We start from the raw sequence: 25,138 nt of genomic DNA, 5'->3' as shown, positions 1-25,138 counted from the left end.
TAGTCTACAGGCACTCACCTGATCATCTATATTTGCTCTCTTACAACACTAAAACTATGTTTTCTACCTTTATCTTGTATCTACCTACCACTTCAGCATTTTATTAAAAATAATAATAATAAAGAGAGAAATGTGGTATCCACATATAAATCAAGTATAAAAATCAAATGAGTATTCATATTTGAACTGTTTATAGTTCATAATGCATAAGCAAAATCGAAAGCTTCTGTGATGACTGCCCTTGTAATGTTCACCATGTAACTTATTCACTATGTAAGAATTTGTTCTCCATGTAAGAACTTGTTCATTATGCTCCAGAAGATTGGAGACTGATGATAATTAGGCTTGGGGTGGATTAATGACTGTACATTGAGCATTGACACCCCTATACTGAATTTTATTGTTGTTAACAACCATTTGATCAATAAATATGAGAGATGCCCTCACAAAAATATATATATATATACACACTTCCAATTGTAAAATAAATAAGTAACCGGGATGTAATGTATAGCATAAGGAATATAGTCAAAATATTGTAACAACTTGGTATGGTGATAGCTGGTACCTAGAATTATCATGTATATAAATGTTGAATCATTGTGTTGTACACCTGAAACTAATGTAATACTGTATGTCAACTACCCTTCAATAAAAAATAATTATCTAAAAAAAAAAATGTTTTAACACTATTGTTTTAAATCTTGCCTCAAGTGGTTTGGTGCTAACTTTCTTTTCTTTCCTTCAAAAGTGACCTTTTGTTTTTTGTTTGGAGACCAGCAGGATATCTTTAAAGTATAATAGATTAATTAGAATATGTCTCAGAGGTGACCATTGTATCTTCATTATTCCAGGTGTGTAGTAGGCCTTTTTAATGTTAAAGTCAAGTCTTCTATTTCCAGAAAATTCTCCTTGATTATAGTGTTAAATATTAGGTCTGTTTCATTGTTTTCTTCTCTTTTTCAGGTGTCCTAATTATGTATATGTTCATTCTTCTTTGTCTATGCTCTATATGTCTTTCTGATCTTTTTAATTCTTTGTTTTTTTATTATCATTCTGGCTATTTTCATTTAACTCCTCATTAAGCCTTCTAAAATGTTCAGTCAATTTTTCCTTGAGCTTTCCATATTATCCTGGGATGATTTCTCTTTTATTATTATTCCTGAGATCATTTTGCCTTTTTCTTCCACTTCTTTCCTGAATCTGATTCTCATCTCATGTATTCCTGTTTTTATGTCTATTTCTAGTCCAAGATTTTGTATTTCTAATGTAAAGTGTTTGTTCATATCTCATTGGAGGGAGTGTTGTGTTTCTGACTCCTGCTTCACTGTTGGTTTTGAAGAAATACTATTCATTGGCTAAAAAAAATTTCCACTTACTGAGGACAAAATTGTGGTCCCCGAAAATTCATATGTTAATGCCCTGATCCCCAGTGTAACTATATTTAGAGATAGGGATTTTAGTGTTAAGGATAAATGAGATAGGACTGGTGCCCTAATTCAATAGGGCTGTGGCCTTATAAGAGAAAGAGAGAGAGAAATCTCTCTCATTTTCCAGAAACATAAACCAAGAAAAGGCCATGTAGGCACACAGCAAGGTGGCTGTCTGCAAGCCAGGAAGAACCCCACCAGAACACAACCATACTGGCACCCCAATCTCAGACTTACAGCCTCCAGAACTGTGAGGAACAAATTTATTGTTTAAGCCACCAGCCTATGGGATTTTGTTATAGCAGCGACAGCTGACTAATACATCATTTTTTATTTATTTTTATAGTATGGATGTTGGATGCAGTTTTGTATTCTGTTCAGTTCTGTTCATCTGATGTTTTCCTATACAAAAGTAACAGGTTTATCTGGACCAATGTTGGCAGTTTTTAGAATTTTTAGTTCAAGCTCATCCTCCCCCATTATTATAGAGAACTGCAGTTCCTTTAATTAACAGTGCCATTTTTATGGCAGGTACTGGGGGTCTGAATGATCCATATCTTTTTCTGTTTTTTGTAAGTTTTCTTATTTCTGTAGGATTTTTAACTTCCACTGCTTGTGCCCTTTCCTTTCACCAAGACTCCTAGGAGTGCTCCCTACTCCAAGTCCCCCTCTCTCCCCAAAAAAGGTGCTTTCCCAATACATTCACCACTGGTTCTGTGCACTTCCCACATCTTTTCCTTTTCATCCCTCAGTAGCCAGAGCTTTGACCAAGGTCTCCACCCTGTTCTCAGTATTGCTCTAGGCAGGGTGTTGACTCTCTCCTACTGTGTGTGAATTTATCATTGTTTATCACTATTAGGTTCCTATCCACTTTTCTGCTCAGATGCTGACTGACTCCCTAAAGTCATGTGTTCTGAGAATGAATCTGCTGAATTTGTATGTTTTTTCACTATCTACCCATAATTTGAAATTTGTAATAGTCTTAGTGTTCTAATTATGCCATAGATATCAATTTTGGGTAATTTGATTTGCTCTTTTCATTGACCTGCATGGTTTTTGAAGAAATGCTTAGAAATTCTGATTTAGGTAGCTTCCAATACCTATAGGAAGCCGGCAGTCACAATCATCATTTTTCATTCCTTGTAACATGATATGACAGATGTAACAGTATTCAGGAAAATAACTGATTCAGAAGTCTAGGGATCTGGTTCTTCCTCGAGAAAATACCTGTAACTATAACATGCATTATGATTCCCATCTGGTGTGCACTGGCTCAAAGGTATTCCATTACTGATTTCTTGGCCCATTTCTTCAGCCCTTTAATTCCAAGTGCTCCTTTGGCATTTTCTCCTAAATATCTCTTTCCATTATGATCTTAATTTAGTTGGATTAGTTTCATTTGTCACTGAAGGTCTGTCACTCAATTTACCCATCATATTACTTGGGCAAGTCTACATACTCCTACAACTCTTCCTACCCCTCAGTACTGCTTGGAAGCTTAAAGAAATGACTTCACTTTATATAAGGGCTTTTAAAGGCACAGTGCTTTGTAAAGAGAAGAAAATATTTTATCATTAACCCAACTTTAGCTTAGAAGAAATAAGTTTAGGTGTTAATTGGTTATTTCAAGGTGTAACAGCATGTTTATATGAATTTCTAGTCCTTGGTTACTATTATTTTCATTGTATCTTACATGTGGACATCTTCATCTCAAGTATCTTAAACTTCAGCTGTTTGTATTTTAGCTATTTGCATTCCTCAAACTCTAAGACAACCAACTTGCAAATACCTTGTCTGGATTTTTATGTCTAAAAAATCTGAGTATATTTCAACCTTCCCCATCAGTATTCATCATCACTCCATCCATTCTATACTCTTTGGATTCACTTCATTCTTGCATCCATTTATGTCTATTTTAATATCTGGATATTTTTCCCCACAATTTTCAGACAAGGATTTTCTTCTGTTTTTCCTAACTCACTGCTTTTTTTTTTTTTAACTTCCAGGTTCAATCAGATCTTTTTCATTTCCTGGAAAAACTCCTGGAAGCATATTTATAACTGAGGAAATTTCTTACTAATCCTTGTCTTTTGTGTTCATACATGCCTTCCACACCCATATTGTCCCCTTGTTAATCTCACGATTTTTCCAAGCCTTCAGTATTCCAATGCACATTTTTAAAATAAAAGTAGTAGAAAGAAAAAAGAAAGTGAGAAAATAAGGGTTAATAAAAAGCTCCTAGACCAATAAGTTTCTATTCTTTAGTTCCCCCTATGTGCTGTGAATGTGTTCAAGAGTAAGAAAGGAAAATACAGGTTCAGCTCTGGAGGATCTGGGATGAATCTTAACAGCAGACTAATTTGCTACACATTGGTCTTTAGGCTAATAGTAAGACAGATAGGAGTTATAGAAAACAAGCAAATTAAAGATGAAGACATTAGAGGCACAATCCTACCTGGCACTTCTGACATTAAAAGACATGTAAAACCTGACAAATACTTATTCAGAAAAGGGCAGAAGCATGTTTACTTGCTCTGACTGTATGTTTGCATTGAAGCACGTGGTGTCGTTAAACATCCTGGGGGGCGAATGAGGAAGCCTGAGGAGTTTCCCAGTAGGTACTGGTGTGTGGAGACAATGGGTTTCCACCCAACTCAGACTAAGCAATTGAGGCCCTGCATAAAAAGATGGTAAATCAACATCCTTCCAACTTCTAACGGGAAGCAAAAGCATTTAATAGAATCCCATTTTTTCCCCAATGTGATGTATATTTTGCAAAGCTGCTATAAAAATAATAGTCATTATAGACTTCCTGCTTCTGTGTTCACCAATTGCACTAAGAGTTAGAGATACATTAGTCCATTTCAGTTTTAATTATTCTGACTTCTCATTAGAGAAAGGATTAATAACTACAATTTTGCTAACAGCATATAAAGCTTTTTGTGATCTAGACTTAATTTAGCCTAATTCCCAGCACAGTAAGAGCTACTGTACAGTCCATGGAATAAGACAACCTAATTTTATCACTCCATGCAGTTAGCTACATAGAGGCAATGGCCATGAGCCATTTGCCATTCTTAGTCTGTAGACCTTAATTCACTCTCATTTATCAGTTTTGAAAATCAAGATCTGCCTGTTTATAGAATGAAGTGTGCAAATTACAAGAGGGAAAGTTTGACAAACAGTTCAAATATTTTTAAACAATTGATGGGATAAGTATAACTCTAGTTTCATGCACATTTTTTATTTGTGTCAAGTTCTTCTATAAATATAATCATTTAAATCATGTGGCTATGCTCTACTACTTCTCATCTAAAACAGGTTTTTCAACGTATTCAAAGAAATACTTCTATAATGTCAGTGGATGCTATGCAAAACACAAAGAAACTGTTAGATCAAAATAAAGTTAAATATGCTTCTTTTTCATAAAAATTTTCCTAACCTTTAATATGACTTGTGTCTGATGAGTCATTAAGAGTACTGTGGAGTAAGTAGCATTTCTCAATTTAATTTGGCCTGGTATCCTCTTTATCATTAGTCTTCTCAAGAATCACCAAATCATGAGTTGGGAAATACTGATCCAATTAAAACTTCATTTTAAGTATATGAGAATAGGCAATATCCAGACAATAAACTTCCAGGTTCAGGAATTAATAAAATATACCAAGCAACATCTAAACTAAACTGAGGTCTTTATTCCAAAGGTATACAATGAAGTATTACCTTTTACATAAGAACTATGATGGGCCTGAAAATTGATGTAAAATGAGTGTTCTTTAAATGAGCTAATATGTGTTTCATATACATAAGACACAACCAATGCCAGAGAGAGAGGTTGAGGCAATATTTGGAAATGGTGACATTAGCTAGCTAATTTTCCAGTTGGGATTCATTTTTGATGAACACATTATAATTACATTGCCAAACAGAGGACAAGATTATGAGACACAGAACTTCAGTCTGTTTCACTGGGAATGGAATGGTATCAAATGAACTGAAGAACAAGGGAAAGATGCTCAGCACAGACCACTGTATAAAGATGCTGAACCCACCATAACAGGGTCTACAAGTACAAGAGACCTCTTGAACCTTGGTTGCAGGGATATAGGAAGGGGTAACAAAACAGAAGAAATATTAAAGCAATCTGCTGACTTCCAGTTTTGCTTATGAATAGTATTAAGTAACAGACACGCAGACTTTGATTTCTTTTTTAAAGTTTTGAAAAGCTAGGACAACACTGAAACAAGATGTTGGTGTGAGAAATGAGGAAGAAACCTCCCCCAAAAACCACACATAACATGAAAATACAGAAAATACAACTCATCCTGAAAGAGTGACAGGAAAAAAGACTGAAAGAGATGGCATACATCTGGGGAAAAGAGAAGACTTCATGAAAAGGGGTAAAGCAGCAAAGCCACAATCCAGCAGAAACCGAGCCCTCCCCCCACTGAACCTCACAGTCAGAAGGAAGAGAAATGGAACAGGGAGGGAGTAGAAGCCCAGGACGGCTAAACACCCACATCTAGAGATATGCTCCGAGAGCATGAACCCACATTACATGTTGCTCTGGAGAATAGAGGGGTTGGAAAACAAGGACAGGTGGAATACTTGGGGAGACTGAGATCACAGCCGCTTGTGGAGAACAGGTACCCACAACTGGCTGCTCCAGGACAAAAGAAAGGAAGACAGCCTGAGAGACTTCATAACAGCGAGAGGGCTGCCAAAGGGGCAAGGATTATACAGAGCCTGCTGCTCAGGAGAAAGGACAGGTGGACAAAAACGTCCCTGAACACTCAGCCCAGCAGGTTGGGAACTTTCAGGAGCTTCATGTGCTCCATCCCCCTGGCTGGCAACACAGAACCAAGGCCCCGCACTGTAATAAGCAGCCTGCCACTGCCACTCTTTCCTACCAGACAGCACGTGCTCACAAACCTGCTTCCTTGCCATTACAACAGGCAAGATGGAGGATGGCCCACCTACAGTAACTAAAAGGGCATAGCAAACATACTCCTCCATGTGTGCTCAGCCCACTGGCCCTGGCAGTGGAGGCAGGCACTGCATCTAGGAAGCAGGAAAAGAGCTCTTTCCTCCTGGTAGGTGCTGGTGCCAGGTGCATGCAACCCCCACCACTACAGGGGCTGGGCAGCTCCAGACAGTACAGCTTCTGGGCAGTAGATGGCGCTGCCTACACAAAGTTATAATTCCATAGTAATCATTAGATATATGAAACGGCAAAAGAATCTTATATAAACCAAAATACCTCAAACACCAGAAAGAGGGCTAAGTGAAACTGAGATCCACAGTGTCCTTCATAAAGATTTCAAAATAAAAATCACCAACATGCGCATGGAACTACAGAAAAATACTCAAGACCTCAGGGAAGACTTCAAGAAACTTTGAAAAATACAGTATCTGAAATGAACCATACAAGGAAGGGATTTAAAAGCAGATTAGATGAGGGAGAGAAGACACTAAATGAAATAAAATTAGATAACAGGAATACAAAGAAGCTGCGGCCCAGAGAGAAAAAAAGATCTCTAGGAATGAAGGAATATTAAGAGAACTGTGTGACCAATCAAAAGAAAACAATATTCACATTCTAGGGGTACCAGAAGAAGAATAGAGAGATATAGAGGGACAGGAAGTGCTTTGAGGAAATAATTGTGGAAAACGTCCCCAAACTGGGGAAGAAAAGAGTCTCATAGGCCATGGAAGTACACAAATCTCCCAAACAAGGGACCCAAGGAAGACAACACCAAGACATAATAATTAAAGTAGCAAAGATAAAGGATAAAGAGAGACTATTAAAAGCACCCAGAGAGATTAAAAAAAAAAGATCACATACGAAGGAAAACCCATCGGTCTATCATCAGATTTCTCAACAGAAACCAGCTCACCAACAGGAGGAAGAGAAACAGAGCAGGGGGGAAGTGGAGGCCGGGAATGCTGAACACCTAACTCCAACTTACAGGTCAGAAAGGAATGGCATGATATGTTTAATGCAATGAAACAAAAGGGCCTAGAACCAAGAAAACTCAATGCGGCAATATTATTATCTTTAAATTTGAAGGAGGGATTAAACAATTTCCAGCTAAGTAAAAGTTGAGGATATTTACCTTCCACAAATCATTAATGCAGTATATTTTAAAGGGACTGCTCTAGATGGAAGTGCTCCTAAGGCTAAATAGCTGTCACCAGAGAAAATAAAACCACAGTATAAAGAAAGTACAGTGAGGATTGAAGATGGCAATGTGAGAGGTGAGAGAGAGGCTTCCTCCTAAAACCACATATAAAATGAAAATGAAATTAATATAATTAATCCTGAGAGAGCAACAGGAAAGAGGACTGTGCCACACTGCATACACCTGGAGAAAAGAGCAGTCTTCACGGAACAGGGTAATGTACCAAAGCTGTGACCCAGGGGGATCCAAGCCCTTCCTCCACCCCAGCTCACCAGCAGGAGGAAGAGAAACATAGCAGGGAGGAAGTGGAGGCCTGGGACTGCTAAATACCTAACTCCAAAGATCTGCTCTGGGAGCACAAACCTACATTTCATGGTGCTTTCATGATACTCTCGTGATTACAGGGTTGGAAAGCCAAGACAGGCAGAATTTCTGGAGAGCCTGAGATTTCAGCTGCTTGTGGAAAGCAGGGATCTATATTCAGCTGCTCTGGGACAAAAGCTTATACCTGTGAGCTTAGCCCACTGGTTCACACAGTGGAGACAGGCATAGAGGCCGGGAAGCAGGAAATAGCTCTTTCCTCCCCCCAGACACCCATACCGCTCCCCTGTGACCACCAACATTGCTTCAGGGGCTGAGCAGCTCAAGAGAGAAGAGCTTCAGGACACAAGAGGGCGCCATATACAAATATGAAAAGCCAAAGGAACCTGGTTCACAGTAAAATTAATATAAACCCTGAGAAAGATGACATGGACATCATGAATATTCCTGAAAGGTAGTTCAAAACGAAAATCATTAACATGCTAATGGAGGTACAGAAAGATATTCAAGAACTCGGGAATGAATTCTGGTAAGATATCCAATCATTGAAGAGCACAATGGAGGGTATTAAAAGTAGATTGGAGACAGTGGAGGAGACGATAAATGAAATAGAAACCAGAGAAGAGGAATACAAAGGAGCTGAGGTATTGAGAGAAAAAAGGATCTCTAAAAATGAAAGAATATTGAGAGAACTGTGTGAACAATCCAAATAGAACATTATTCGCATTATAGGGATACCAGAAGAAGAAGAGAGAGAGAAAGGGATAGAAAGTGTCTTTGAGGAGGTAGTTGCTGAGAATTTCCACAGTCAGGGGAAGGAGATAATCTCTCAAGTCATGGAGCTGCACAGATCTCCCAACACAAGGGAACCAAGGAAGATAACATCAAGACATATAATAATTAAAATGGCAAAGATCAAGGATAAAGACAGACTTTTAAAAGGAGCCAGAGAGAGAAATAAGATAACATACAAAGGAAAGCCCATCAGGCCAACCTCAGACTTCTCAGCAGAAACCTTCCAGGCCAGAAGGGAGTGGCATGATGTATTTAATGCAATGAAGCAGAAGGGCCTGGAACCAAGATTACTTTATCCAACAAGATTATCATTGAAATTTGAAGGAGGGATTAAACAATTTCCAGATAAGCAAAAGCTGAGAGAATTTACCTCAGATGTACCATCTTTACAGTCTATTTTAGAGGGAGTGCTATAGACGGAAGTGTTCCTAAAGTTTAATAGCTGTCACGAGAGGTAATAAAACCACTGTAAAGAAAGTAGAACAGCAAATTACTATGCAAATGCAAAACTAAATTAACTATCCCCAAAGTCAATCAAGGGATAGACAAAGAGCACAGAATATGATATCTAATACAGAAAGAATGGAGGAAGAAGAAAAAGGAGAAGAAAAAGAAAAGAACCATTAGATTGTGTTTGTAATAGCATATTAAGTGAGTTAAGTTAGACTCTTAGATAGTAAGAAAGTTAATCTTGAACCTTTGTTAACCAGAAATCTAAAGTCTGCAATGGCAATAAGTACATGCCTATCAATAATCACCCTAAATGTAAATGGACTGAATGCACCCACCAAAAGACACAGAGCACTGAATGGATAAAAAAAACAAGACCCATCTATATGCTGCCTACAAGAGACTCATTTTAAACCCAAAGACATACACAGGCTAAAAGTGAAGGGATGGAAAAAGATATTTCAAGCAACTAATAGAGAGAAAAAAGCAGGAGTTGCAGTAGTCATATCAGACAAAATAGACTTCAAAACAAAGAAAGTTACAAGAGACAAAGAAGGACATTACATAATGATAAAGGGGTCAATGCAACGAGAAGAAGTAACCATTATAAAAATCTACGCTCCCAACACAGGAGCACCTATATATGTGAAACAAATACTACATAAATTTAAAGGGGACATAGTGTGTAATGCATTCATTCTAGGAGACTTCAACATGCCACTCACTCTGAAGGACAGATCAACCACACAGAAAATAAGTAAGGACACAGAGGCACTGAACAACACATTAGAACAGATGGACCTAACAGACATCTACAGAACTCTGCACCCAAAAGCAGCAGAATGCACATTCTTCTCAAGTGCACAAGGAATATTGTCAAGAATACATCATATACTAGGTCACAAAAAGAGCCTCAGTAAGTTAAAAAAGACTGACATTGTACCAATCAGTTTCTCAGACCACAAAGGTATGCAACTAGAAATAAATTACACAAAGAAAATGAAAAATCCCGCAAACACCTGGAGGATTCATAACATGCTCCTAAATAACCAATGGAACAATGACCAAATAAAAACAGAAATCAAGCAATATATGGACACAAATGACAACAGTAATTCAACACCACAAAATCTGTGGGACACAGCCAAGGCCGTGCTAAGAGGAAAGTATCTTGCAATACAGGCCTGCCTCAGGAAAGAAGAACAATGCCATACGAGTGAGTAGTCTAAACTCACAATTAATGAAACTGGAAAAAGAAGAACAAATGAGGCCCAAAGTGAGTAGAAGGAGGGACATAATAAAGATTAGAGCAGAAATAAATAAAACCAAAAATAATAAAACTATAGAATCAATTAAAGCAAGAGCTGGTTCTTTGAGATAATAAACAAAATAGATAAACCCTGAGCCAGACTTTTCAAGAAAAAAAGAGTCTTCACACATAAACAATATCATAAATGAGAAAGAAAAATTGCTATGGACACTACAGAAATATGAAGAATTATTAGAGAATATTATGAAAAAATTTAGCTAACAAACTGGATAATCAAGAAGAAAAGGACAACTTTCTAGAAAATTACAACCTTCCAAGGCTGACCAAGGAAGAAACAGAAAATCTGAACAGACCAATTACCAACAACGAAATTGAACTGGTAATCCAAAAACTACCTAAGAACAAAACACCTGGCAAAGATGACTTCACCACTGAATTTTATCAAACATTTAGTGAAGACCTAATACACATCCTCCTTAAAGTTTTCCAAAAAGTAGAAGAGGAGGGAATATGCCCAAACTCATTCTACTAGGCCAACATCATTCTAATACCAAAAAAAGGCAAAGACACCACAAAAAAAGAAAGTTACAGACCAATATCCCTGATGAACATAGATGCAAAAATACTCAACCAAACATTAGCAAGCCAAATTCAAAAATACATAAAAAAGATCAACCATCATGAGCAAGTTAGATTTATTCCAGGGATGCAAGGATGGTACATTAGAAAATCCATGAACATCATCCACCACATCAACAAAAAGAAGAACAAAAACCACATGATCATCTCCATAGATGCTGAAAAAACATTTGACAAAATTCCACTTCAAAACTACTAGATCTAATATCTGAATTCAGCAAAGTTGCAGGATACAAAATTAATACACAGAAATCTGTGGCATTCCTATACACTAACAATGAACTAGCAGAGAGAGAAATCAGGAAAACAATTCCATTCACAGTTGCATCAAAAATAATAAAATACCTAGGAATAAACCTAACCAAGGAAGTGAAAGACCTATACCCTTAAAACTGTAAGACACTCTTAAGAGAAATTAAAGATAACAATAAATGGAAACCCATCCCATGCTCATGGATAGGAATAATTAATATTGTCAAAATGGCAATCCTGCCTAAAGCAATCTATATATTCAATACAATTCCTATCAAAATACCAACAGCATTCTTCAAAGAACTAGAGAAAATCATTCTAAAAGTCATATAGAACCACAAAAGACCTCGAATATCCAAAGCAATTCTGAGAAGGAAGAATAAAGCTGGGGGCATTATGCTCCCCAACTTCAAACTCTACTACAAAGCCACAGTAATCAAGACAATTTGGTACTGGCACAAGAACAGACCCATAGACCAATGGAATGGACTAGAGAGCCCTGATATAGACCCAACCATAAATGGTCAATTAATACATGATAAAGGGGCCATGGATATACAGTGGGAAAATGACAGCCTCTTCAACAGCTGGTGTTGGCAAAACTGTACAGCTACATGTAAGAGAATGAAACTGGATTACTGTCTAACTCCATACACAAAAGTAAATTCAAAATGGATCAAAGACCTGAATGAAAGTCATGAAATCATAAAATTCTTAAAAGAAAACATGGGCAAAAATCTCTTGAATATAAACATGAACAATTTTTTCCTGAACACATCTCCTCGAGCAAGGGAAACAAAAGCAAAAATGAATAAATGGGACTAGATCAAACTAAAAAGCTTCTGTACAGCAAAGGACACCATCAGCAGAAAAAGGCATCCTACAGTATGGGTGAATATATTAGTAAACAACAAATCCAATAAGAGGTTTAATATCCAAAATATATAAAGAACTCACATGCCTCAACACCCAAAAAGCAAATAACTGCAATTAAAAATAGCAGAGGATCTGAACAGACACTTCTCCAAAGAAGAAATTCAGATGGCCAACAGGCACATAAAAACGTGTTCCACATCCCTAATTACCAGGGAAATACAAAATAAAACCACAATGAGGTATCACCTCACACCAGTTAGGATGGTCATCATCCAAAAGACAAGGAACAAGTAATGCTGGTGAGGATGCGGAGAAAGGGGAACCCTCCTACATTGCTGGGGTGAATGTAAGCTAATTCAACCATTGTGGAAAGCAATATGGAGGTTCCTCAAAAAACTAAAAATAGAAATGCCATTTGATCCAGGAGTTCCACTTCTAGGAATTTACCCAAAGAAAACAAAATCCCATATTCAAAAAGACATATGTAACCCTATGTTTATCGCAGCACTATTTGCAATAGCCAATACATGGAAACAATCTAAGTGTCCAACAGCAGATGAATGGATAAAGATGTGGTACATATACACAATAGAATATTATTCAGCCATAAGAAAACAAATCCTACCATTTGCAACAACATTGGTGGAGCTAGAGAGTATTATGCTCATTGAAATCAGCCAGGTGGAGAAAGACAAGTGACAAATGACTTCACTCATTTGTGGAGTATAAGAACAAAGCAACCTGAAGGAACAAAAGAGCAGCAGACTCACAGACTCCAAGAAGGGATAACTGGTTACCAAAGGGAAGGATATGGGGAGGCTGTGTGAGGAAGAAGGTAGATGGGTACTAAGGGGCATTATAATTAGCACACATAATGTGGGGGTGTGGCATGGGGAAAGCAGGATAGCACAGAGTAGTCAAGTACTGACACTGTAACATCTAACTCTGCTGATGGACAGTGACTGCAATGGGGTGTGGAGGGAGTACTTGATAATAGGTGGAAATGTAATACCCACAGTGTTGCTAATGGGAAACCTTCATAAGATTGTATATCAATGATACCTTAATAAAAACAAAATTAACAGCATAAAAAATAAGAAGCTAGAGCACCATTTTTGCTCACTCAGCATCCTACCTCATCTCGCTCTGGATACATGCAACTGTTTATCAAAGGTCTAGAATTCCAGAAAGATTTATAGAATATGATAATGACAGAGTATGGCTAATGGTACTCAGATGTCTATATAGTGGCAGAGGTTATAGATTACAGAAAATATCTAGAGATTTATATATCTATAATAACTATTACATTAAAGCTAGCACATATAAAATATATTACATGGCATGAATTATTATTCTAAAATACATATTAATTAATTCAACATTTAAGACTTTTCTATGAGGTTAAAAATGATCACTATTCCCATTAAAGATAAGGAAACTGAGGCACAAACAAATCAAGTATTGTCTAAAGTTAGAGATAGTACATGTATAAATAGAATTCAAACCCAATTGTCGAATTCCAGTTTCTTTGCTCTTAACAACTATAATCAGTCTAAAATATTTCCTGAAGTTTTAGTTTTAATTACTAGGAGTTGACATATCTAATAAAAGTAGTTAATTTTAAATTCCAAAACGAATCATTAATGTCTTTTGCATACAGTAAAGGCATTACTTCCTGGTTTTGAAAACCATTTCTAACTCAAAAGGCACTATCCACATGCTGTACGGGGATATGGGGATACCTGGGGATCTGTTTTAGAGCAGGGAAGCATTTTCCTTCAGTCAAGATGAAGCTGTAATGGAAAGACAGGAAGGGGGAAGTTTGACTTGGTTTCTGTTTATCCCAGGAGCTCTCTGACAGTCTGCTGACCTGCTGTTTTATACGATGAGACTGCAGACCCTGTCAAGGCAGCTTGCAGACAACTTACTTTTCATTTAGGAAATGTGTGCTTAATGGCTTCAGAGTCTGAGGTTTCCTTCGAGTCAAATTTTATAATATGCTGGATTTGGTTTCATTTCATTTGGAATTTGGCAGAAGAGGAGTTGTGAATGAAAATTCCTCATTTATGTACTTTTCTATGCACGCAGAAGAGAGACAAATTAAGACTTCATGTGAAACCAATACCTTGGTGACCGAAATTTTGATGTGCCTTAACATATTTTTTAAGATACTATATATTTTTATATATTTTTCCTGCTTTTCTCAATTTATAGAACTACTACAAATAATTTATATTGGTGTAGTTTAATATCTTTTAAAGGCGGTGATATAAGTTTATCTTAGGAGAAGGATATTTTGTAATTTTAGCATTGACAATACATAGTTTACAAAGGCAGTGTATTTCAGACTGTTTGAGTTTGTAAAAGATTAGTACATTTTTCTCACTACACATCTCCAGTATTTCTTAAGTGAATAATCATCACAGGATATCCGTATTAATCACCTACCCAGTGTCTGCTAATTAAATATGTACAGATATCCATGGTAATGCCAGTATTTGTATGATTATATTGAGGTATTAATGCCCTGGAGATATTAGTACATCCATCTCTTGTTTCTTCATCAAGACCATCAAATCTGCTTTGCTGGTTATGCATTCTGAACTATCCAGCACTTTTCAGAAACATAACAATGGAGAAGAAACAATCTGGGATATTTGGTATTATTGATCACAGCTTGTCTTGATCATTGAATTATGTGGGTGAAATCTTGTCAGAGAATTTTTTCTTCTTGTAGTTGACGTGATTCTCTCGGTGTAGGTTCTCAAGTTTTGAATGTCTGATGTGAATGTTTGATTTCTTTTCAAAGATGGGAAAAATATTTAGCTTTGTGATACACGGATGTAAGCAGAAAATGGAATGATTTTAGGAAATGGGTAATTAAGTTCTATTATTACTTGACAATGAGCTGGCCATATATTTATTCTGTCACTAACTTAGGAATGTTTACTATTCTATTTTCCTGAATACACAGAAGGTGACACAAATGTAATAGAGCAAGTATAAAGATACACTTCACACTTTATTCAACTCTGACCTGAAAAGATAAACAAATCACACTCTCCCCAATTCACATCACATTGCCGACAATAAGAATTTTACATATTTTCTATAATGCATTCTTTTTTTTTGATATCATTAATGTATAATTACGTGAACATTATGGTTACTAGACTCCCCTATTATCAAGTCCTCCCCACCCATACTCCATTACAGTCACTGTCCATCAGCATAGTAAGATGCTATAGAATCATTACTTGTCTTCTCTGTATTTGCTGCCTTCCCCATCTCTCCATCCAACTACATTATGTGTGCTAATGGTAAAGTCCCGTTTTCCCCCATATCCCTCCCTTCCCACCCATCCTCCCAAGTCTCTTTTCCTTTGGTAACTCTTAGTACATTTTTGGGTTCTGTGAATCTGCTGCTGTTTTGTTCCTTCAGTTTTTGCTTTGTTCTTATACTCCACAAATGAGTGAAATCATTTGATAATTGTCTTTCTCCGCCTGGCTTATTTCACTGAGCATAATACCCTCTAGCTCCATCCATGTTGTTGCAAATGGTAGGATTTGTTTTCTTCTTGTGGCTGAATAATATTCCATTGTGTATATGTACCACATCTTCTTTATCCATTCATCTTCTGATGGACACTTAGGTTGCCTCCATTTCTTGGCTATTCTAAATAGTGCTGCGATAAACATAGGGGTGCATATGTCTTTTTAAAACTGGGCTACTGCATTCTTAGGGTAAATTCCTAAGAGTGAAATTCCTGGGTCAAATGGTATTTCTATTTTGAGTTTTCTGAGGAACTCCATACTGCTTTCCACAGTGGCTGAACTAGTTTACATTCCCACCAGCAGTGTACGAGGGTTCCTCTTTCTCCACACACTCACCAACATTTGTTGTTGTTTGTCTTTTGGATGTTGGCCATCCTAACTGCTGTGAGGTGATAGCTCATTGTGGTTTTAATTTGCATTTCCCTGATGACGATTAGTGATGTGGAGAATGTTTCATATGTCTGTTGGCCATCTGAATTTCTTCTCTGCAGAAGTGTCTGTTCAGATCCTATGCCCATTTTTTTATTGAATTATTTGCTTCTTGTTTGTTGAGGTGTGTGAGCTCTTTATATATTTTGAGTGTTAACTCTTTACCGGATCTGTCATTTATGAATATATTCTCCCATACTGTATGATGTTTTCTGTTCTACTGATGGTATCCTTTGTTGTCCAGAAGCTTTTCAGTTTGATATAGTCCCACTTGCTCATTTTTGCTTTTGTTTCCCTTGCACAGGGAGATATATATTCATGACGAAGTTGCTCATGTTTATTTCCAATAGATTTTTGCCTATATTTTTTCCTAAGAGTATTATGGTTTCATGACTTTCATTCAGGTCTTTGATCCATTTTGAGTTTACTTTTGTGTAGGGGGTGAGACAATAATCCAGTTTCATTCTCTTACATGTAGCTGTCCAGTTTTGCTGACACCAGCTGTTGAAGAGGCTATCATTTCCCCATTGTATATCCATGGCTCTTTTATCATATATTAATTGACCATATATGCTTGGGTTTATATCAGGACTCTCTATTCTGTTCCACTGGTCTATGGATCTGTTCTTGTGCCAGTATCAAATTGTCTTGATTACTGTGGCTTTGTAGTAGAGCTTGAAGTCAGGGAGTATAATTCCCCCTGCTTTATTCTTCCTTCTCAGGATTGCTTTGGCTACTCGGGGTCTTTTGTGGTTCCATTTGAATTTTAAAACTATTTGCTATAGTTCATTGAAGAATGCTGTAGGTATTTTGATAGGATTACATTGAATCTGTAGATTGCTTTAGGCAGGATGGCCATTTTGACAATATTAATTCTTTGTAGCCAAGAGCATGGGATGAACTTCCATTTCTCAGTGTCCTCTTTAATTTCTTTTAAGAGTGTCTTGTAGTTTTCAGTGTATAGGTCTTTTACTTCCTTGGTTAGGTTTATTCCTAGGTATTTTATTCTTTTTGATGCAATTGTGAATGGAACTGTTTTCCTGATTTCTCTTTCTGCTAGTTCATCGTTAATGTATAGGAATGCAACAGATTTCTGTGTATTAATTTTGTATCCTGCAACTCTGCTGAATTCAGATATTAGATCTAGTAATTTTGGAGTGGATTCTTTAGGGTTTTTTATGCACACTGTCATGTCATCTGCAAACAGGGACAGCTTGACTTCTTTCTTGCCAATCTGGATGCCTTTTATTTCTTTATGTTGTCTGACTGCCGTGGCTAGGACATCCAGAATTATGTTGAATAAAAGTGGGGGAAGTGGACATCCTTGTCTTGTTCCTGATCTGGAAAGAAATGCTGTCAGCGTCTCGCTGTTTAGTATGAAGTTAGCTGTGGGTTTGTCATGTATGGCCTTTATTATGTTGAGGTACTTGCCCTCTATACCCATTTTGTTGAGAGTTTTTATCATGAATGGATGTTGAATTTTGTCAAATGCTTTTTCAGCATCTATGGAGATGATCATGTCATTTTTGTCCTTCTTTTTGTTAATGTAGTGCATGATGTTGATGGATTTTCAAATGTTTTACCATCCTTGCATCCCTGGGATGAATCCCACTTGATCATGATGGATGTTCTTTTTGATGTATTTTTGAACTCAGTTTGCTAATATTTTCTTGAGTATTATTGCATCTACATTCAGCAGGGATACTGGTCTGTAATTTTCTTTTTTTGTGGTGTCTTTGCCTTGTTTTGGTATTAGAGTGATGCTGCCCTCATAGAATGAGTTTGGGAGTATTCCCTCCTCTTCTACTTTTTGGAAAACTTTAAGGAGGATGGGTATTAGGTCTTCACTAAATGTTTGATGAAATTCAGCAGTGAAACCATCTGGTCCAGGGGTTTTGTTCTTACATAGTTTTTTGATTACCAGTTCAATTTCTTTGCTGGTAATTGGTCTGTTCAGATTTTCTGTTTCTTCCTGGGTCAGCTTTGGAAGGTTGTATTTTTCTAGAAAGTTGTTCATTTCTTCTAGGTTATCCAATTTGTTACCATATAATTTTTCATAGTATTCTCTCATAATTCTTTGTATTTCTGTGGTATCCGTGGTGATTTTTCCTTTCTCATTTCAGATTCTGTTTATGTGTGTAGACTCTCTTTTTTTCTTGATTAGTCTGGCTAGTGGTTTATCTATTTTTTTTATTTTGTCGAAGAACCAGTTCCTGCTTTCATTGATTCTTTCTATTGTTTTGTTCTTCTCAATTTTATTTGTTTGTGCTTAAGTCTTTATTATGTCCCTCCTTCTACTGACTTTGGGCTGCCTTTGTTCTTCCCTTTCTAATTTCAGTAATTTTGAGTTCAGACTGTTCATTTGGGATTGTTCTTTGTTCCTGAGGTACGCCTGTATTGCAATATATTTCCCTCTTAGCAAGGCCTTGGCTGCATCCCACCAATTTTGTGTTGTTGAATTATTTTTGTCATTTGTCTCCATATATGGCTTGATGCCTGTTTTTATTTGGTCATTGATCCATTGATTATTCAGGAGCATGTTATTAACCCTCCATGTGTTTGTGGGCTTTCTCATTTACCTCGTGTAATTTATTTCTAGTTTCATACCTTTATGATCTGAGAAGCTGGTTGGTACAATTTCAATCTTTTTGAATTTACTGAGGTTCTTTTTGTGGCCTAGTCTATGATCTATTCTTGAAAATGTTCCATGTGCCCTTTAGAAGAATGCATCGTTTCTTTTGGATGGAGTGTTCTGTAGACATCCGTTAGGTCCATCTGTTCTAGTATGTTGTTCAGTGCCTGTGTCTCTTTACTTATTTTCTGTCTGGTTGATCGGTACTTTGGAGTGAGTGGTGTGTTGAAATCTCCTAAAATGAATGCATTGCATTCTATTTCCCCCTTTAATTCTGTTAATATTTGTTTCACATATGTAGGTGATCCTGTGTTGGTTGCATAGATATTTACAATAGCTATATCCTCTTGTTGGACTGACCCTTTGATCATTATGTACTGTCCTTCTTTGTCTCTTGTGACTTTCTTTGTTTTGAAGTCTATTTTGTCTGATACAAGTACTGCAACTCCTGCTTTTTTCTCCCTGTTAGTTGCATGAAATATCTTTCTCCATCCCTTTTCATGCAGTCTGTATATGTCTTTGGGTTTGAAGTGAGTCTCTTGTAGGCAGCATATAGATGGGTCTTGTTTTTTAATCCATTCAGTGACTCTATGTCTTTTGATTGGTGCATTCAGACCATTTACATTTAGGGTGGTTATCGACAGGTATGTACTTATTGCCATTGCAGGCTTTAGATTCTTGGTTACCAAAGGTTCAAGGGTAATTCCCCTACTATCTAAGAGTCTAATTTAACTCACTTCATGTGCTATTACAAACACAATCTAAAGGTTCTTCTTTTGTTTTATTTCCTCCTTTTTCTTCCCCCTACATTCTTCGTATGTTATTAATCATATTCTGTGCTCTTTGTCTATCCCTTGGGTGACATCTACTTAGCCTTAGGAATACTTGCATCTATAGGAGTCCCTCCGAAATGCACTGTAGAGGTGGTTTGTGGGAGGTAAATTCTCTCAACTTTTTCTTATCTGAAAATTGTTTAATCCCTCCTTCAAATTTAAATGATAACCTTGCCGGGTATAGTATTCTTGGTTCAAGCCCCTTCTGCTTCATAGCTTTAAATACTTCATGCCACTCCCTTCTGGCTTGTAAGGTTTCTGCTGAGAAGTCTGATGTTAGCCTGATGGGCTTTCCTTTGTATGTAATCATATTTCTGTCTCTGGCTGCTTTTAACAGTCTGTCCTTATCCTTGATCTTTTCCATTTTAATTACTATGTGTCTTGGTGTTGTCTTCCTTGGGTCCCTTGTGTTGGGAGATCTGTGGATCTCCATGGCCTGAGAGACTATCTCCTTCCCCAGATTGGGGAAGTTTTCATCAATGACACTTTCTATCCCTTTTTCTCTCTTCTTCTTCTTCTGGTACTCCTATAATACAAATATCGTTCCATTTGGATTGGTCACACAGTTCTGTCAATATTTTTTCATTCTTAGAAATTTTTTTTTCTCTTTGTGCCTCAGCTTCTTTGTATTCCTCTTCTCTAATTTCTATTCCATTTACTGTCTCTTCTACTACATCTAATCTGCTTTTAAATCCATTTTATGTTTCATTTCAGATGTGGAATTTCTTAATGATTGAATCCCCACCTTAAATTCATTCCTGAGTTCTTGAACATTTTTCTGTACCTCCATAAGCATGTTTATGATTTTATTTTGAACTCTCTTTCAGGCAGATTGGTGAGTTCAGTATCATTAGGCCCTTTTTCTGGGCTTTGTGAGGTTTTGGTGTGAACCATGTTCTTTTGACATTTCATATTACTGTGTGGTGCCCACTAGTGCCCAGAAGCTCCAGTCTCAGGAGCTGCTCAGTCCCTACAGTGTGGCTGTGGGTCGTAGGGAAGCGGAGCTGGTGCCTGGGGGGAGGAGAGATCTGTTTCCTGATTCCCGTCTGCGGTGCCTGTCTCGTGTCAGAGCCAGTGGGCCGAGCACACAGCTGTAAGCCTCTATGCTTTGTGTCTATAGCTGTTGTAGGCGGGGCCTCCCTGTGGCTGGACTGATGCCAGTGCAGTGATTGCCAGTATGCAAACTGGTGCCGGCAGGCTAGGAGGAAGGCGCAGCAGACTGTGTGTCACAATGGGGGGCCTCGGAGCTGAGTAGGAAGCCAGGGGGATGGGGCCCCTGAAGCTCCTCGAAGTCCTTACCAGCTGGGCAGAGCATGCTCAGACAACCTTGTCCAGCTCTCCCCTCCCCTGCACAGCAAGCTCCATGCAAACCCCACTCCTCCAGCAGCCCTCTCGCTGCTAGGAAGCCTCTCAAATGGCCTGCCTTTCCTTTGTCCCAGAGCAGCCGGTGTGGATCCCCATCCTCCACAAACGGCCGGAATCTCAGTCTCTCAAGACCTCCACCTGTCTGAGCCACCCAACGTCCAGAGCATCACACAGGGTAGGTTTCTGCTCCCAAAGTCGACCTCCAGGGCTGGGTGTTCCGCAGTCCCAGGCTTCCACCCCCTCCCCTGATCCGTTTCTCTTCCTCCCGCCAGTGAGCTGGGGTTAGGGAAGGGCCTGGGTTCCGCTGGATTAAGGCATTCGTACGTTACCCTGTGTTCGTGAGGTCTGCTCTGTTCATGAGGTCTGCATGCAGTCTGGTTCAGCCTTCTTTCTTGTTGATGTTTTAGGGTTAGTTGTAGCAATTAACTATATTTTCATACTATTTGTGGTCTTGGGAGAAATTCTCCATCTCACCTCTCACGCTGCCATCTTGAATCTCATCTATAATGTATTCTTGAAATAAAACTATCACCATCTTTATTTTTAGCAATAACAGATGAAAATTCTCCCTAAGATTTAGAATTAGAATGTTCCACCAAGCTTACATTTATGTAAAAAGAAAAAAGAAATTAAAATCTAAATAACATATTTTCAGGTCTTTAAAAAGCTGATGGAAAAGACTTCCTATGATAATTAGCCAGATGTAATTATAACACTTTATGTGAAACTCAACAAAAAACAAAAATAAAAACAGAGCATTTTCAATTAAATAAGAAAAGCAGCTACAAATTTAAAACACAAGCTAAAAAAAAAATATTTCCCAAACACTGAGCATTTTGGAGCAAATGGGGGGAGGATGTAACTTCCACACACACTGGGGAAGAATTAGTCAAATAAATGGTGCAGCTCTTAAAGTCCCAGCATCATTTACTTAGACTGGTAAGACTTGTGGACATGGGCCAGGGACAGGAGGAATAAACAATGGGGATGCAGTTCCACATTTCAGAATAGCAGAGTGCCATTCAGAAAGTCTGTGCACTTGGAAAGAGAAACAAGAAATAAAAACAGAAAGAAGGAAAAGGCAAAATAGTTATTGTTTGCAGTAGATGCGACTTATGTTTAGAAAACACCAGAGAAATGAAAATAAAACAAACTATGTGAACAATGAAAAAAAGTGAATCAAGAGACTGACTACAAAATCAAAATATAAGAGTAACAAACAGCTTTTATCATATATAAACCAAGTAAGTTTGAAAATTTGATGGATAAATAGTTCTTATTTTCAGTAGGAATAGCAAAAGAAGATAAAACATTGAGGAAGAAACTCAGCAAGAATTACATAGGGCTTATACAAAGAAAACTTTAAAGCCCCACAGAGTCACATTAAAAAGCCTGGAATAAATGGATATACATAATGTGTCTGGGAAAACCAAAATTGCACACCATTATGATGCCAATTCTCTCTAATCTACTGAATCAATGTGACCTGAAATAAGTTGAAAGCAAAATTTTAACTTTGATCTGTTAAAATAAACAGGAAGAACTAGTGAAGAAAATTGGAGTGTTACAGAATATTAAAATATATTAGAGTTGCATAAATTAGAGTAGCTTGTTATGAGTGAAGTAATACACCCACAGCTCTCAAATCATGCAGAAAAATCACCTAGGATGCATATTAATTCTGAAATTTCCCAATGGGTAAAACACTGAAAATTCTGATTTTCTAGGTCAGGACTAGAGCATGGAGATATGCATTTTTTATAAGATTCCCAGATGATTGTAACACAAGTACAAATATCCGTCCCCTAACTAATCTCCCAGTTTAGGGAATTCACTTTTCACTCTGAAATGTATCACCTGATGCCCTCTAAATACTGAAAACACAGCCAGTGGGCAACACTCTATTACATTCACGAAATCTGTTTTCACGGTTGAGTCAATTATTCTTTCTCAGAACTAAAACTAAAAACTCAGAATTGTTTATGCCTATTTACAGCAAATAATTACCTAATTTAATATTATGTAAACCCATGAAATGTGTTCTTAAAGAAAAAGGTTGTTGCTATGAAAATTAAGTTAAATGTTTTAGAAAACTACAATAAAATCTTTTGAACTAGTGTGGATAAGAAAACTCTTAACAGATTAGGTCACAAATAATAAAAAGGATTCTCAGATTGCTTATGTCTTTCTTTCAAGATCTTGCCCAAACTGCCCCAATATTGATGATACAAAAATTAACAGAACCATAGTCATAGAAAATGCCTGAGATCTAATTCAAGAGACTGGCAAATTGCATTTCTAAGTTTTATATTAAAACATTTAGGCTATTGTGGTCTTTTTTTTTATGATTCTCTGCTTTAACCGGTTTTTTTGATTAACAGAAAACACTATTTCCAATCATGTTGGCTAAACAGACATCTTCTCTGATGAAAAAAAGCACAATTTGAAAAACAGTATACTAGACAAATAGATCAATGAAACAATAGTGTTCACAGATGAACCCGTTAAATAGGAAATTTGGGAAATAATATATTTCCAAATAGATGGGGGAAAGATAGAGAAATCAATAAAGGATGCTGAGAGAATCAACCAGTCACTTGGAAAAATATTATACAGCTGGATCAAATTTTTTGTATTCTTACCAAAAAATACATTTGAAAAGAAAAACAATTAAGGTCAGAACTGTAGGGAAAAAAATCACAATTGTACAATTGAAAGGAGGCAGATGGTTTCAGCATGACATTAAATGTAAGCCATAACGGTTTTAAAAACAAGACAACAGGCCCAAAACGGAGTTCTTTATTCTAAACCCCATATCACCAAACAGAAACTTTATTACAGTTTCGGTTCTTCCAGAACTGCAATCTTAAACCAATTAGGAATCACCTGAGCAGTGCTAGTTAAGTAATCTGCCTGCCAGACCCCTGCCGTTCCCTAAAGGAACGTAACCTTACAATAACCAGCTCCCCCTCATCCCACCGTTTTCTGCTTATTCTAACTCCTTGATTCTCTGCCTTAAGCCTCTGAAAGTCTCTGAAAGTACAGCTCGTCTAGGCGCCTTGCAGTTGGATTAGATGCTGCCCGACTCAAAACCACTGTCGCTCAAATAAACTCTCAAAAATTTTAACATGCCTCAGTTTATGTTTTCATAGTAACCGTGGGGCAGGGAGACTTCAGAGGTGCCCCGACGACCCGCGGGAGCCACGAGCCAGCGGACGGAGTACCTGGTGGGCGCGGGACTCGCGGTTTCCCGCGCTCGCGGACGGCTTCCTCCCTCGCCGCCGGCAGGCGAGCCCAGGGCCCTCCGGGATCCTCCGCAGCTTCTGCAGTCGGGATTTCGGTAGGCAGGTCAGGGTTCATTCGGGCAAGGCTGTTTCCAGACTGGATGGGAAACGGACAGAGGCGTCCTGGGTCCGACGTACAGACCCGACCGCGTCCCGGCTGGGCTGGGTTGGAAACCAGACCTCGTCTGGGCTCATTCTGGGTCCGACTTAAGCTGAACTGGGTGCAGTGAGAGGCCTCAGGTGGTTAAAATTCTGTTGCAAGGCGGCAGTAGCAGGTTAACCTTATCAAAGATGATCTTGAATTCGAGTGGCCGTGTTAGGAGGCGGCTAGGCAGACAGAGGCAGAAGGGGGCCAGGCCGTCACCGAGGAAGACGACCCCCTGGCCAGCCGCTAAGCCCTCCGTAGGTCCCAGTTCCAGGTCAAGGACACCTGACCTGGCTCGGGGGCTCCCGTGACTACAGGGCACGCGCAGGGTCTGAAGACCTAGCATCCCCACCTCATTAGACTAACATTAGCACTGCGGCTCTGGCCCACCTGTGGGCTTCGCTTGGGTACTTCCAGCTGAGGTGCCTGCGCGCTGAGAAAAAGTTGATACAACCCAGAGCTGTCAATCAACCTGTCGGTCAAAGGACGTAAGACGCAGGGCAGGACTTCCTGCCTCTTAAGAAAAAATAAAGACCAATCTAACCCTAATAGCCGGGTTTGTTCAGCTTACCCCACAAGCGTCTCTACGGTCTGGAGAGCGTATTTTTTGCCTCACCGCATTTTCTTGCTTTCTGGTCTCTTGACTGAATTATTTCCTTCAAGAAGACAAGAAGTCAA

General features: G+C 38.1%; 1 long non-coding RNA gene across 1 annotated transcript; it reads right to left on the bottom strand.

Moving 5' to 3' along the window:
* Positions 1-3,071: 3,071 nt before the first annotated feature.
* On the bottom strand, positions 3,072-24,808 carry LOC130685065 (uncharacterized). Its single transcript, XR_008999500.1, has 3 exons — positions 24,496-24,808; positions 24,256-24,354; positions 3,072-4,105 (listed from the first exon to the last, which is right to left on the bottom strand). It is a non-coding gene; the product is annotated as an uncharacterized LOC130685065 (long non-coding RNA).
* Positions 24,809-25,138: the final 330 nt, after the last annotated feature.

Source organism: Manis pentadactyla, chromosome 10 (genome assembly GCF_030020395.1).
Source record: "Manis pentadactyla isolate mManPen7 chromosome 10, mManPen7.hap1, whole genome shotgun sequence".
NCBI lineage: Eukaryota > Metazoa > Chordata > Mammalia > Pholidota > Manidae > Manis > Manis pentadactyla.
The sequence above is the reverse complement of the archived record's forward strand: the minus strand, read 5'-3'. Positions and strand labels throughout refer to the sequence as shown.